Here is a 15489-nt window from a genome sequence, read left to right as displayed (position 1 = left end):
TAATGTAAAAACAGTCTATATATTTCGTGTCACTTCCTCTCTTGGGCCCTTTTCATGGAGAGATGGCTCTGGCGGCAGCGTGCTGAGCGTCTTGGCATCTTGGCATGGCGGCAGCTATTGTCCAGGTTTGGCAGTGAGAGTCCTTGATATACTACTAGGGGAAGCTTAGTAACCTAGTTCAGGTGAGGCATCTTCTCTGAGCTCTCTCAGAATTTAGGCAGATTCTTTTCTCCTTTACCTTCCAAAACACTATTCTCTTAGGAAAGCCTCTAATCTTATGAAAAGACCTCATGGTGGAGGCCTTTGAACTCCCCCTGGCACAGGCCAGGAGGGAGAAATCCTATACCCCTTCCCTCTCTCTTTGCCTTAATTCCTTCCCCCTATATTAATTAAATTTCCATAAAATTTCCAAATTGACTTGGGTATTTTATTTGGGATATTCCCTGGCGACCCATAAAAATTAGATTAAGTCACAACCCTAAAATTTCCCCTTACACATGGCAAAGATGCTGGAATGGTTTACCATTTCTTTTTTAGTTCATTTTACAGATGAGGAATTGAGGCAAAAAAGGGAGTATTTGACTTGCCTAGAGTTTCACAGCTAGTCAGCATCTAAGGTTGGATTTGTAGCTGGGTCTTTCTGATACCAGGCCTGACATTCTATCAACTACACTATCTAGCTTCCCCCACCAAAATTTTAGTGATGCTAATTAAGTAGTCCTTAGAGATTAAAACAACAAGAACTCTATCTCTGAAAAGACATAGTAACAAACTAAAAAAAGAAAATCAATGACCTCAGCAAAAATCATTAAGAAAGATTCCATAAAAAAACAACAACCCTGAAACATAAAGTAACTAGGAAAAATTCCATATTTGGTCAAAATTCCTGGGAAAGAAGTGTGACAAAAAGTAGATGGAGACAAACATTTTGTGCCATATGCCACAATAAATTACAGTGAACATAGGATCTGAATGTTTGTTAAAGAATTCCATTTTTGCTAAGAATTATTAGAAAAAGGAGAAAAGAGTTCAGCAAAAATTAGATTTAGATGAACATCTTACACCATATACTATATAATAAGTTAAAATAAGGTTCTTCTCATCTGGATCTGAATCAATCCAATCCCCCCTCCTAGTTTAAATTCAATAGTAGAACAGAATGAGACATGATAAAAAGAGATTTATCTATCTATAGCATGAAAAGGACATTGAACAAAAATGGGAACTTCATATTATGGAGTCCTCAAGTTGATTCTACTGAGTGAAGCCCCAGTCAAACTTGTGAGATTTGCTACTACACCTTCTCCCCATCCTTCTCCATCTAGGGAGCAAGGGAATTCAGATGAAGAACACGAACCCATAGAGATTATTTTCTCCAGTTGCTAATCACAAGGGGTGGAAGAGAGCAGCAGCAAGCAGTTTAAGTGTTCTGACTCCATGCTTACAATACGTTTTCTGTGTGTGTGTGTGTGTGTGTGTGTGTGTGCTCAAGCATGCCTGCACGCACTTTAGTCTTTGTGGTAAGATGCATATCTCTACTTCATTTGAATGCCTCTGGGCTCAAATATATTATTTTTGGGGGAACAATGCCAATACCAGACTGCCTTGCTAACTAAAGAATTAGGACAATTAAGGAATTTTCTGAATTAGTTAAGAAAGAATGAGGAGCAAGAAGAGAGGAAGGAACAAGGAAAAGGAAATTAGGAAACCTAGTACTAAAAGAACCAATCCAGCAAGAGACTGAAAAAATACCACCGGTAGTGTACCAGACAAACTGGTTTCACAGGTCAACAGAAACTGATATGGTGTTCGAGGGCATATGTATGGGGGGGGGGGTTGAAGGGTCACACATGTGGAGATGCAATTTACCCTTCCTCTGATTTCTCTCTTCTTTTAAAAATAAAATGTTATAGTTTCCCCAGTCCCCTCTCTCTCCCTCTCTCTCTCTCTCTCTCTCTCTCTCTCTCTCTCTCTCTCTCTCTCTCTCTCTCTCTCTCTCTCTCCCCATCTCATATAACAAGTACTCGTTTAAAGATTAAAAAAAAATTAGAGAAAAAAAATGATGATGTTTTCCTAGCAAGTTTAAGTGTAGCTTTCAACAGATCTATTCCTAAATGGTCTTGATATCTCAGGGGCTGGAAGGGAGGTAGAGATTAGAGAATAAGCATTTATAGGTTAGAGAATAAGCATGTATTACAGAACATTTACTATGGTTGCTATAATAGTTAAATTGGTGTTTTGACTAAATAAGAGAGTTATAAAAAAGTGATCACTGATTATTATCCCTTAAGTCAAGAAAACTGTTAGCAGTTTTTAACAATTTTGTTTAATTGGAATATTAGTAAAAACAGGGAAATGTGGAAGGGAAAGAGGTAAGGAGACTGCCTAGCCCACACTAAATGCTGATCTGGTAAAAAGAAGCTCAATCCCCAACAGATTTCCAGTCCCCACATGGGAATCCTAGTCCCTCACCAGCAAGCCAGGCAGGATCCAGGCAAGGTCCTAATGCAGAAAAACCCTCCTGAGCTAAGCTCACCAAGGCAGTAGTGAACCCAACAAGAAAGTCCCCAACTCCAAGAAGTTCCAAAGTCAAAAGTTGAAGTCCCAAAGTCAAAAACTCCAGATGAAAGGCCCAAAGCTCCAAGTCCAAGTCCAAAAGCCCCAAGGAGCCATTCTCCAAAGCAGAAGCCTCAAGGAGAATTCTCTTGGACAGAAGTTCCAGAACTTTTAATAGCCCTTTTCCCATGTCCCTTCCTGTCCCTTCCCTACTTCACAGGAACCAATCGCAGCCTTCCAGTTTGCCTAGCACTGTGGGGGTATGGAGGAGGGTTAGGGAGTAGTGGCCTCTGGAGTTGTCACCCACTCTTGCAAGTGACTTGTAAACTCTCATACTTAGTGACTGCTAAGGTACTAAGTAGGGGTACTTACCTTTTTGATTGATTAACTTAAAAGTTGCTGACTGATAGACAAAATTTGATTCACTCTTCACATACAGATGTTATCCCCATTTATCAACTATGAGGTGCTATTTTTATCCCCATTTTATGGTTGAGAAAACTGAGGCAGAGGTTTAAAGTAACACAGCTAATAAGAGTCTGAAATTGTCCACTTTTAAAGACAACTTTTCATAATAAGAGCAAGACAATTCTAATAGGTCCATGTCTCCAAAAGAGGATAAACCATTGTGTTTCAGCTCCTCCTAAAGTATTGCGATTGGCCCATATTCACATTCACAAAGGGGTAATTGTTGCTGATTTATTCAGTCCCATCTAACTCTGTGATCCCATCCATGGACCATAGCAAGTCAGACACTTCTATCCTCCATTATCTCCTGAATTCTATCCAACATCATGTTCTTTGTTATTCAACCATTGCTATGTATCCATCTCATCCTCTGCAATCTCCTTCTCCTTTCACCTTCAATCCTTCCCAAACATCAGGATCTTTCCCAATGAGTCCTGTCTTTTCATTATATGGCTTCAGCATTTATCCTTTCATTAAGTAGTCTATTAATTCCTATAAGTATTGACTGATTTGATCTCCCTGCTGTCCAAGAAACTCTCAAAAGTCTTCTCTAACAACACAATTTTAAAGCACTGATTCTGTGGGACTCCGTTTTCCTTATGTAGTCCAGCTCTCAGAGCCAATTACTACTGGAAAAACCATAGATCCGACTCTACGAACCTTACTAGTTTGCTGTCCAGATCTGCCATAGTCTTCCATCCAAAGAGCAAGTACCTTTTAATTCCATGGCTGCAGTTGCCATCTGTAGTGATCTTGGAGCCCAGGAATACAAAATCTGACACCAAGATCATTTCTTCTTCCTCTCAAAGTACATAAAGCAGATTTCTTGATGCCCCTCCCAATAGATTGACTAACAAGTCAAACTAGAAACAGTGGGGGGGGGAGTTGCTACATAAATTTCAGTAGTCCTATTATTATGGGGAAACTGAGGCAAACAGGGGGTAAGTGACTTGTCCAGAATCACACAGTTAATGTCTGAGGTAAAATTTGTAGTTAGGTAGGTCTTCACTACTCCAGGCCCAACATTCTACCACTGTTCTACCTAGCTGGTATGAAATGAGATAGTTAGGACTAAATAGTCTCTGGTCCCAACAGCTTTAGATCTATGATTTGAAATCCAGAGGAGGGCAAAGTCTATTTCTCTGTTAAGGATTCCTTTTCAGTTTAACTGGAAATATTTAAAAATAAGTCTTTTTTTTTTCTCTAGTCTAAAAATTTTCCTAGACTTTTCCCTTTAGGAAAAGGTACAAAGAAAAAAATGAGGGAAAAACCCCAAAGGCTTTTAAAGTCCCAGGGATAAGTATTAAAGGTAAGTACCAGACTTGGAATAGGGAGCTTGGTGGCACAATGGATAGAATGCCAGGCCTGGCTGGAGTCAGGAAGCCTTAAATAGAAATCTTACCCCAGATATTTACTTAGCTGTGTGATCCTGGGTAAGTCACTTAACCTCTCAAGTCATAAACCTCAGTTTCCTCATCTGTAATATGGGGGCTACTGGGGGCAGGTAGGTAGGTGGCTCAGTGGATAGAGGACTAGGCCGGGAGACAAGAGGTCTCCAATCTGGTCTCAGATACTTCCTAGCTGTGTGACCCTGGGGAAGTCACTTAACCCCTATTGCCTAGTCCTTACCACTCTTCTGCCTTGGAACCAATATACACTACTGATTCCAAGATAGAAGGTAAGGCTTAAAAAAAAAATAACAGCACTTACTTCAGAGAGTTGCTTTGAGGATAAAGGCATCATGTTTGTGAAACACTTTGCTAAACTTAAGGTGTTATATAAATCCTACCTTCTACTACTATTATTTTTGTTTCTTTCTCTTTCCTTTTTATTTTTCTGTCTTTCTACCATGAAATTCATAGGTAAAAATTGTTGACTCAAATTGGGGAGAAGAAAGGTTTTTAAATCACAATTTATTATTAGCTTTTAAAAAATTTTAAGCCTTTAACTTGAATCTTAGAATGGATATTGTATATTGGTTCCAAGGCAGTTTAAGAGAGTTAAGTGACTTTCCCAAGGTCACACAGCTAAGAAAGACTTATTGATTACTGAGTGGATCTACTGTTGCTGCTATTGTCAACTTGAAATCTGGAGACTTCAATTTTTCAATTCACCCTGAGGGAAGTCCCAGATTTAACCATTTCAGACTGAATAATAGACCTTAAGGTACTTAATGGTCCTAGTTGGCTGGAACTAGTTGATCTAAATCAAATGCTAAGTACCCTTTTAGTCTGGGAATTTTCCTCTAGTGTATCAGACCCATTCACAAGAAGACCAATACCTGTGCAGGAACCATCCTTTTAGTATCTATTGTAAATAGATCATGCCCTGGTACCCCAGCCACTGGCTACAAGTTTCTTTCCCAAGCTGGTTTGCTTCCTGTCAGTGTAGGTTGGACCTCTCATTTCCTTGTAGCCATGGCCATATCATTCAGTCATACTTCCTTGCCCTTGGTTCTCCAAATGGTAAATAAGTTCCCTAAAGTGTTGTTCTTGGAAGAATCATCTAGCCCAGTGATCCTCTCAGAGATACTGTTGCCAGACCCCCCCCCCCCCCAGCCCTTTGGCTCTGTGTGATTTTAGGTGTTTGACTGTGTAGCTGCCCGATATTGAACACCATCTCTTTCCTGATTAAAGATTTGGCTTTATCTGACTGCTTCAGGAGTTCTGTTTTTCCCAGGTTAACGCTGTTTTGCCATGCCTCATTGCCAAGTAACTAGTTTTACCTAGAATTGCTATTTAATAATAATAATACAATTGCCTCTGCTTTCCTTTTAATGCTACACTGAACCCCCAATTATAGAAGTGTTTCAGGCCAAACCATAAGCCAGAAAATTCCCTTGCTTCCTTGCATCCTTGTGACCCTGCCTCAGCAAAGGAAAAGTCCCCAGAGAGAATTATCCTCCATGGATCTTTCTTCAAGTTTTGAGATGGACTCGGAGATACACCTCTAGGCTCTGCTTTGATACCATTGGGTTGTATCTCAGATATCTATCTGTCCCCTAAACTATCAGGGTCACACCCTGTGTCTTCAGGCTGACCCCGATCAGATGACCAAGCCCCTCCCCCCAAGCCTGAGTGCATACCTCTCTGAAGTCATGCATCACCTGTAGTAAAGAGTATAAAGACCCCAGAATTGATGCCCTGGAGGAGGCAGCTTTCCATCCACGTAGTCCTCCCAGCCAAATTCATCATGAATTCCAAATGAATACATTTCTCTTTTTATTTCTAAGCTGTTATGGAGTCTTGTATTCTTGCAAAGGATGCCTGTCCCGATCCCAGGGGGTTTCCCTTAAGTTCCCCACATCACTGTGATGTGATATATTTGCCCCATTTTTTCCGTTTGAAAGCATCTGTTCCCTTCCGAGGAAGAAGATGCCCTGCTGGCTGCTACTGGTTTTAGGTGTGGCGTGCTGCTAGAAGCAGCAAGCCAGAGGTGGCTATATCACATGCGCCCCCTGGTGGTGAAAAGAAAGAAATAGAATTCTGTGGCATTCAATTCTGCAAGCTAATAGAAAAGGAAATTTGCCTCAGATCATCACAATGCAATATCTCCTGGCTTCAGCATTCTGATTCTTCCAGCAAACATTTAAATCAGTCTCCCAGCATAGAGCTGAATTAACTTATTTGATTTCCTTTCCTCTCAGTCGGCTCCTTTAATGGAAATGCTAAGGGGCCACTTTGAATTAGAGGGTAATGAAACTAAAGTTGTCATTAGACCCTGGGCAGGGAGCCAGAGGGGGAAGATACAAGAACAAGCTCTTCCTAAGAACTTATGTGCCAAGTACAGTGCTGGGCCTACAAATACTATGGAGACATTATGCATTTATCTTGTTTGAGCCACAGGACTCTATTAGTTGTTGAGTCATGTCTGATTCTTCATGACCCCATTGGGGTTTTTTTTGGCTAAAATACTGACGTGGTTTGTGACATGGGCACTGTACCCCCAGAAACCCAGGCCAACTATTATCAGGGAAACTCCCTTGCCCTTGCATCTCATGACTCTGAACCTAGAAACACCCAATGACCCCCCTAGGGTCCTGAGATGTTTATCCTCTTTGATAGTCCTCTAGATTTAAGATGGACAAAGAAATGAATCTTTATGCCTCCAAGTAGACCACCTCACCTCAGATGACCACCTCACCCCACTAAATGCCTGAGGGACTAGTACTCTAGGTCATGTCCACACCGGGACAGAGCATCTAAAGAGTATATAAACCCCAGAGCTGATGTCGTCTGGGGGAACAGCCTCTCCATCCATGCTGTCCTCCCAGGAACTGCTCCCCATCTTGCTGTTCCACCTTGCTACCCTCCTGGCCATTCTCAACATTACTTTCCAAAGTAATAAATTTCTCTTTTTGTTTTTAAGCTAAGTTTTGGAGTCTTGCATTCTTGCAAAAGGTATCCTTCCCAAACCCCAGGGGTGCACATCCAAACCCCATAACAGTTTGCTATTTCCTTCTCTGGCTCATTTTATAGATAAGGAAACAGAAGCAAATAGGGCTTAAGTGACTTGCTCATGGTCACACAGCTAAAAAGTATCTGAGGCCAGATTTGAATTCAGGAAAATGAGTCTTCCTGACTTCAGACCTGGTACTCTATGCACAATGGTACCATCTAGCTACCTCAGGCACATAGTAGGTACTTTATCGTGTTTATTGGATTGAATTGGATTGGTTGGTCTTTCTATACCCTAATCAGTTATCAAAGTAGTCTTCCTAAAGTGTAGATCTGATTTATGTATCTCACCACCATCTCTTCTCACATTCCCATTCAATAAAATCCAATTGTTTAAACAAGATTTTTATTCGGGCTTCATATTGATCAATGAAACAAACTCAGAAAAAGAGAATTAAGAGGATTTTATTGAACACAGCAAGGCAGCAGGGTGATTGAATTGGACTCAGTCAGTCCAAAGGTAAACAGTTTCCATATAAGGACAAGATAATACTGATGGGTACACAATTTCATGGAGGAGATGGGGTTAGTGTTGCCTCTATTATTCCTCCATTACAGCATCATAGGGTGGTGGTATTAGGAAATCACGCCTGAGTGGATTTCCAGGACCACCATCTTCTGCGGGCTGGTTGTGCATGTGCTCAAAGTCCAAGAGGCCATAGGATCACTCATACTATCTGCAGAGTGACTGACTTCCACACAATGGCTCCCTATTATTACCTCCAGGATCAAATATAAAACACTCCATTTGGCTTTTACAGTTCTTAACCTGGTTCTTTCTTAACTTTCTGGTCATTCTATACCTTATTCTTCTTCACATAGCCTACAGTCCAATGACACTGCTGGCATTCTTATAACACTCCATCCCCTGCCTCTATGCACTTTTGTTTTTTAGTTATGCATTTTCACTGGCTATCTCTCATATCTTCAGTTCTCTTCTTCATTGCCATCTTCTTGGATTTACTGACTTCCTTCAAGTCTCAGCTAAAAGGTTGCTCAGGGGGTAGAAATCCAGGCCTGAAGATGGGAGATCCTGGGTTCAAATCTGGCCTCACACTTTTTGGCTATGTGACACTGGCCAAATTACTTAACCCCCATTGCCTAGCCCTTACTGCTCTTCTGCCTTGGGACCAATATACAATATTGATTCTAAGTCAAAAGTAAGGGTTATTAAAAATAAAGTAAAATCCTATCTTCTGCTAGAAGGCTTTCCTGATCTTCCCTAACTCCCTCTGATACTATCTCTAATTTACTCTCTCTATATAGGGTCTCATTAGTGCATGATTCATCAATGGATGTTCACAGGAGACTAGCAGGTCTCGTAGAGGTTTTTTAGGGCTGTCCATCCATCTTTTGTGCCTACTTTTTACCCAACCTTCAACTGTGGCTCCAAGAAGCTGTAGTATGTGTAGCAGCTATATACCATTAATCATCTCAGCAGATGGGTGAAACCAAGAGGAGGCTAACTGGCTACAAGCCCATCAGTGAGTTAGGGGGTGTTAGCTATCATTGCTTAAATTATGAGTGGTATCTTGTGTTGGTTTCACTATGGAATTTTGACATGATTTCTTTTATTCCTTTAAAAATTTTAAACTTTTGTTGGTTTAAAAATTTTTAAACTTTCATCTTAGAATCAATACTATGTATTAGTTCCAGGGCAAAAGAGTTCTATGGGATAGGCAATATCTTAGAATCAATACTGTGTGTTGGTTCCAAGGCAGAATAGGGGTAAGGACTAGCAATGGGGGTTAAGTGACTTGCCCAGGGTCACACAGCTAGGAAGTATTTGAGATCAGATTTGAACCTCAGACCTCCCATCTCTAGGCCTGGCTCTCTATCCACTGAGCTACCTCTCTGCTCATAAACTTTGTTCTAACAGAGTTTGTAATCACAAATACTGAAACAAATTACAAAATATACTGCCCCCTCAAAAAGAAGCAAAATGATGAACGTGTTTAAGAATAACAGAAGATACAGCTGTACACTTTTTTGATGTTCCATTTGTTAAAAAGAAAGGAAGGCTATTATTTAGCAAATCACTACAAATTTGTCCATTTGTATTTAGTCTGAGCTTTGTTGGCATATGTTTTCTTCTCTTACAGAATCATTGTCAGTGTGTTCCACAGGGTCTCTTTCTACTCTGAATGACTTCATTCAGGTTTCTCATATTCTTTTGAACTGGTTATTCCTTTTAGCATAACAATTTTTAATACTTTATACTTTTTCCTAATTATAAAGTATTCTTTTCCCCCCTCCCCTCCTCCCTTTTTTTTTAACCCTTACCTTCCATCTTGGAGTCAATATTGTGTATTGTCTCCAAGGCAGAAGAGTGGTAAGGACTAGGCAATGGGGTTAAGTGACTTACCCAGGGTCACATAGCTTGGAAGTGTCTGAGGCCAGATTTGAACCTAGGACCTCCTGTCTCCAGGCCTGACTCTCAATCCACAGAGCCACCCAGCTACTCCCTCCCCTCCCCTTTCTGAAGGACAAAGGGGGAGGAAAAGGGAAGAGAAGTGGGGTAAGAGAGGGAGGGATACAGCTCCCCTCTATAACAACAATAGCCTTTATATAGCACTTAAACATTTGCAAAGCATTTTACAAATATTAACATGTACAGTCAAATAAATCAAACTCCCACTTTGATCATATCCACAATATGTTGCTTATTTCTCATATTAGTTCATCATCACTCCATTATGAGACTGACTGTCCAAATAAAGCAGAGCTATTAAGTCACCAAGATGCTTCATTCTGTTGTTATAGTGGGAAAGCTAGGTGGTGCAGTGGATAAGAGTGACAGACCTGGAGCCAGGAATACTTGAGTTCAATTCTGGCCTTAGACCCTTACTGGCTCCATAATTCTGGGCAAATCACTTAAATCTGTTTGCCTCAGTTTCCTCATATTGTAAAATAAGCTGGAAAAATAAACAGTGAACCACTCAAGTAGCTTTGTCAAGAAAATTCCAGATGGGGTCACTAAGAGTCAGACATGACTGAATAACAATATTACAGCAAACATGTTCACAGAAAAGTAGCTCAGATGGACACTTTTGACAAAACAAACCCAACAGGATACTGAAATGATGGATCAGCTTGTAGCAGAGAACAGCAGGTATGAGCAATGTACACTTCCGAAAGACTCTCAAAATCTAGGTAATGGGTGTAGCTAGATGGCTTGGTGAATTGAGAGCCCAGCCTGGAGAGAGGAGATCCTGGGTTCAAATTTGGTCTCAGACACTTCTGTGTGACCCTGAGGCAAGTCAATCAATGTCCATAGCTTACAGCTCTCCTACCTCAGAACCAAATCAGAGAATTGATTCTAAAATAGAAGGTAAGTGTTTAAAAAATCAAATCAAATCTAGATAACCATGAAAGGCAACAGTTACTGCTGAAGGTCTTATCCAATGAGGTAGAGTCTTCCTCCAATCAATTAGGAATCCTGTTGCTGAAGCCTCCTTCTGCTGATTGCTCTTGCTGCTAATTCTTCCCACCCTTGCTGAGTTCTTCAATCATCTCCTTTCACTCTTCATTATTTTCATTGACTTAAATCAGAGCATCTCTTTAATTGGTAACTCACTCTTCACTGATGAGGTTGAAATCTCATCAAATCTCTCTTAAGAACTTAGTAGTTCTTATTTAATCAGCCCATAGTGTCCAAATAGTTAACATTTTCGTTTGGTGAGTTTTACTTTCCTAAATATAAGAATTATGTACCAATGAGCAGAGTGATCATAATGCATTGTAGTGCCAGCCGTTCCATGGGCTTCAAACAGATCTTTTCAAAGGCTGGACTCCTGATAATTGGTTTCCACATGATTTTCAACAGTTATGAATATTTTTTAAAAATTTTATTTTCTTTTTGAATCAAATTGTTCACATTTGAAAGAGGAATCACCCTACATCCTCTGTTTTCTGTGATCAAATTATATCATTTAAAAAAATTTATTGATTTTTAACATTCGTTTCTTTTTTTTCAATTTAGAGTTCCAAATTCTCTCTCCCCTTCCTACTCCTTTCCCCACCCACTGAGAAGACAAGCAATAAGATATCAATTATTTGTGTGAAATCATGTCATATTAGTAATATTTTTAAAAACAAGAAAAATAAAGTGAGAAAATTCTGCTTCAATTTTCACTCTGAATTAATTCATCAGTTATCTCTCTAGAGATTTTCTTCATCTAGTCCTTTGCATCTGTCTTAGATCCTTATACTGACCACAACTGCCAAGTCTTTTACAATTAATCATCATCTCAATCACCAGGGAAATATTTTTCACCTCTCCTTTGACCTTTTGTTTAGTATAACTACATTGGATGGCTTGGGCAACTCCATTGATTTCCATTTGTTCCTACCCAAAATAATGTGTAGGGAAATTGCTTAAAGGGCATATATATATATATATATATATATATATATATGAAATAACTTCCAAATGTTCATGATGCTTTCCCTCAGAGGTCTACCCACTAAATACTTCCTTTATTCCACAGAAACTGAGTTGCCTTGTGGGTCTGCTGGGAGTACTCAAGTAAAATAAATTTTCCCACTTTTTACCTTTCTCTCCCCTTTACCCTGTATATCCTTAACTCCCTTCCTTTCTTCTTTTGGGATCATCAAAACAACACAGCCATTCATAGACGCTGTTTTATTTGACTGTGACCCCAGATGACAAGAAGATTCTGAAAAAATACTTGCATCATTCCCCTTGGGGGTCATCTAGAATAATAGTGGCCTTGTTGCAAATGTTCAGATCCCTTTGTGTCCAAATGGGTTGGGTATTTTAGGGGATGCCTTAGTCTTGGATGGGGATGAAAAGCCTTTACTGCCAATATGTTGGTGATAAGGCTGTTGTTGGTGGTAGCTTTTATTCCTGTAAGATAGGGGAGGAGCAGTGGGGAGAATTCATCTTAGTTATATTATAATAAAAGTACTGAATAGGTGCAACATGTAAATATATATATAAATATTCATATCATATATACATAGGCTAGCTCATACCTTCTTTGCCAAATTTATTTGATATCTAAAAACAAAAAGATTTACATTAATTTTAAAGCACTAATACTAAAATGATCCTTTTGATTTGAAATTAAAGGGATTTTTCATTCAAAATTACCAATAAAGATTTAAACTCTCAATTTCTGAGGTATTCCTCCCTGAAACATGTATCCAAAAGCAGATTAATATGTCCAATTCATATGACTGAACCAGTGTTACACTGATTGAGATACCTGCTTAAAATTTTAATTAATCTAATGTAACCATAATAAAGTGTAGCTAGGTGGCGTAGTGGGTAGAGCCCTTGCCTTGGAACTGGCCTGCTCTGTGCCTCCTCTTATCATCCCCACCCTACCTATTTGTATTAACAGGCAGATTTTCTCAGACCTCTACTGAGGCTGTTCCAATTCATTGCTCAGATTTCAACAGCAGACTGAATGGTAGCCAGTAGAGAATATCCATAAATAAAATCTGCTTCCATTAGGGCAAGAGACTACCCATAAGGTTGGATGTATACCACCAATGCAAGGTGATCTTAAGGCCTGGTAAGCTGCGGGTGCAGCATACAGATTCTATCTATAGTCTAGCAAAACCATCTCTTCTAAGAATTTTACCACCTCCTTCAATGACCCTTCCCCAGTCCATCATGGAATAATTGTAATGGGAATTCTTATCCATGGCTCCAGACATATATAACTCTCATTAGCTATCTAGAAAGCTGGGCTTAATTAGCTTTAGATTTATTCAATTTAATTGGCTTTGGAAAAGGAAGTCTTCTGTTATCTCCTGGAGTTGATAGATCTCAGAATTGGCTCTATTATACCACACCCTCACTAACCATTATTCTAATGACTCATTTGGTTGTTTACACTTTTCCTACAACCTTCCCAGTTTCTTGGTGATAAAAAGCCTATTCCCTGTAAAAGATGACCTAATTAAACAACTTCATTATATTTACTGTTTGATATCTGTATAAGGATATATTCTCTGAATGTAATCCTATTAAGTAATCAATATTTTAGTGATGTAAGGAACAATCCAAATTAATTGACTGAATACTTGTGGATGAGAATCAGTAATCAATAATCATATTGTGAGTAAAATAATAAAGAAAATCCCTTTTAGTGCCTTGCAAGAACATCCTTGCCAAGAGGAACTTTGCACATGTCTCTAGCATCCTGGAATAAGTCCAGATATTGCTATTTCAATTGGCTTTGAAGCTACTTTGGCCATCTTTATTTTAATCATATCTAGAATAGATGATTACTTCATAGAATAGAGATAAAACAAAGACCTCACCTTCTCAAAGAAGGAAGACTTTTTTAAGACTAAAAGACAAAAACTCTAGTTGCTTCTTCCAAGAAGAAATATTCAGAAAGCCAACTCCCCTTTTAAGGATAAAAAGGATAAGGATAAGGATAGCTTAGTCTAATTCCTTTGCATAGACTATATGCTTGTCATTTCCTACTCTGTCTTCTGGCTAAATTGGAATGGGCCTGGATGCTGACATTTTGTAATTTACAACTTTCTACAATATGCCTCAGATAATTGCTTCTCCGTATTTATTTTCCATTGTATACCATCCACCCTACAGCCTATCTATAGAGGTAATAATAATTAGGAAAGCCTGAGATTTTTCTATTTCTAGGGCAATTTCCCAGTCCTCACCTTCACTCTTACTCCTAATTACCCACAAAAACCTCAGGCTTAGACACTATACTTTCCTCCCACAACCTGTTAGCACCTGCCTGTGGCCTGCCAGTCCTTGCTCCCATCAACACCATCACTTTCACTTGTGTTATAACCACTTGATCGATCAGTTACTCTTCTATTTTTATGGCAGATTTTTTAAAAAGCTATATATTTAGTTGCTGAATGCATTTGGACCAGTCTATTTTCATTTTCTTTATGATGGCAATTTGACTTTTCTGAACCATTAGCAATAAGGAGATTTTTGACTAGTTCATCATCTTCATCCATAGCATCATCTGTCACTTTTTTCCGCATTTCAACCAAAAGAGCAATGAGGCCATTTTCTTTCACAAATGCATTTTAAAAATTAAATTATTTTTCAATTAATAAAAATGTATTTTGTTTCCCACCTTCCCTAATTAGAAAAAAAAAACAAATTTGTGTAACAAATATGTATAATTGTTAAAGTGATTTCTTCATTGACCACATCCAAATATATGTCTGATATTGTACCATCATCTTTCTGCCAGGAAATATGCAGAATTCTTTTTATCAGTTGTCCAGTGGAATCGTGGTTGGTTATGGCATTGATCAGAATTCTTAACTGTAACTAAATCCCTTTGCCTTTACAATGTTGTTGATGGATGTAAATTGTTTTGGCTCTTTTCACTTCAGTCTGTGTCAGTCCATACTCATCTTCAAACATTTCTCTGAAATCTCCTCTTTCACCATTTCCTACATCACAATAGTATTCTTTTAAATTCATAGGTAATGATTTTTTCAGTCATTCTCCAAATAATGAAACTATTTCCACTTCTTGGTCACTACAAAAAGGGTTACCATCAATCTCCTTCACATTTAGTTATTTTAATAGTATATGTTCTCCATTCCACTCTCTTGTGTCTTCTCACTGTTTTTCCCTGCCCCCTTTACAAAGAGGCAGGGGAGAGCAATGTGCTCAGCACCAATGTCTTCACTTGATGCAATCTATATAGCTCCATTCCTCCGCCCTTCTCTCACACCCAATCCTCCATCATGGGTTCTTACTCCTTGTTTGCTTTCTTTTGAGTCCCTCTTTACAACTCACCTTCCAAGCTTAGTATATTTTGATTATGATTGGATTTACCTGGATTTACCCTCATGCCACCCCCATCCTTCCCTTTCCCCAGTCCCTCCTATTTCCCTACTGAATTGAGTGTACATCAATCTGGATGTTTAAAATAAAATATAGAATGTAGAATGAATATGATAATTTTGAGTTCTGAAAACGTTGCTTGTTCGCCTCAACTCTTCTTAATTGCTTGTAGTCTTACTTGTG

Source organism: Monodelphis domestica, chromosome 5, assembly GCF_027887165.1.
Source record: "Monodelphis domestica isolate mMonDom1 chromosome 5, mMonDom1.pri, whole genome shotgun sequence".
NCBI classification, from domain to species: Eukaryota; Metazoa; Chordata; class Mammalia; order Didelphimorphia; family Didelphidae; genus Monodelphis; species Monodelphis domestica.
This window is presented reverse-complemented; position numbering follows the sequence as displayed.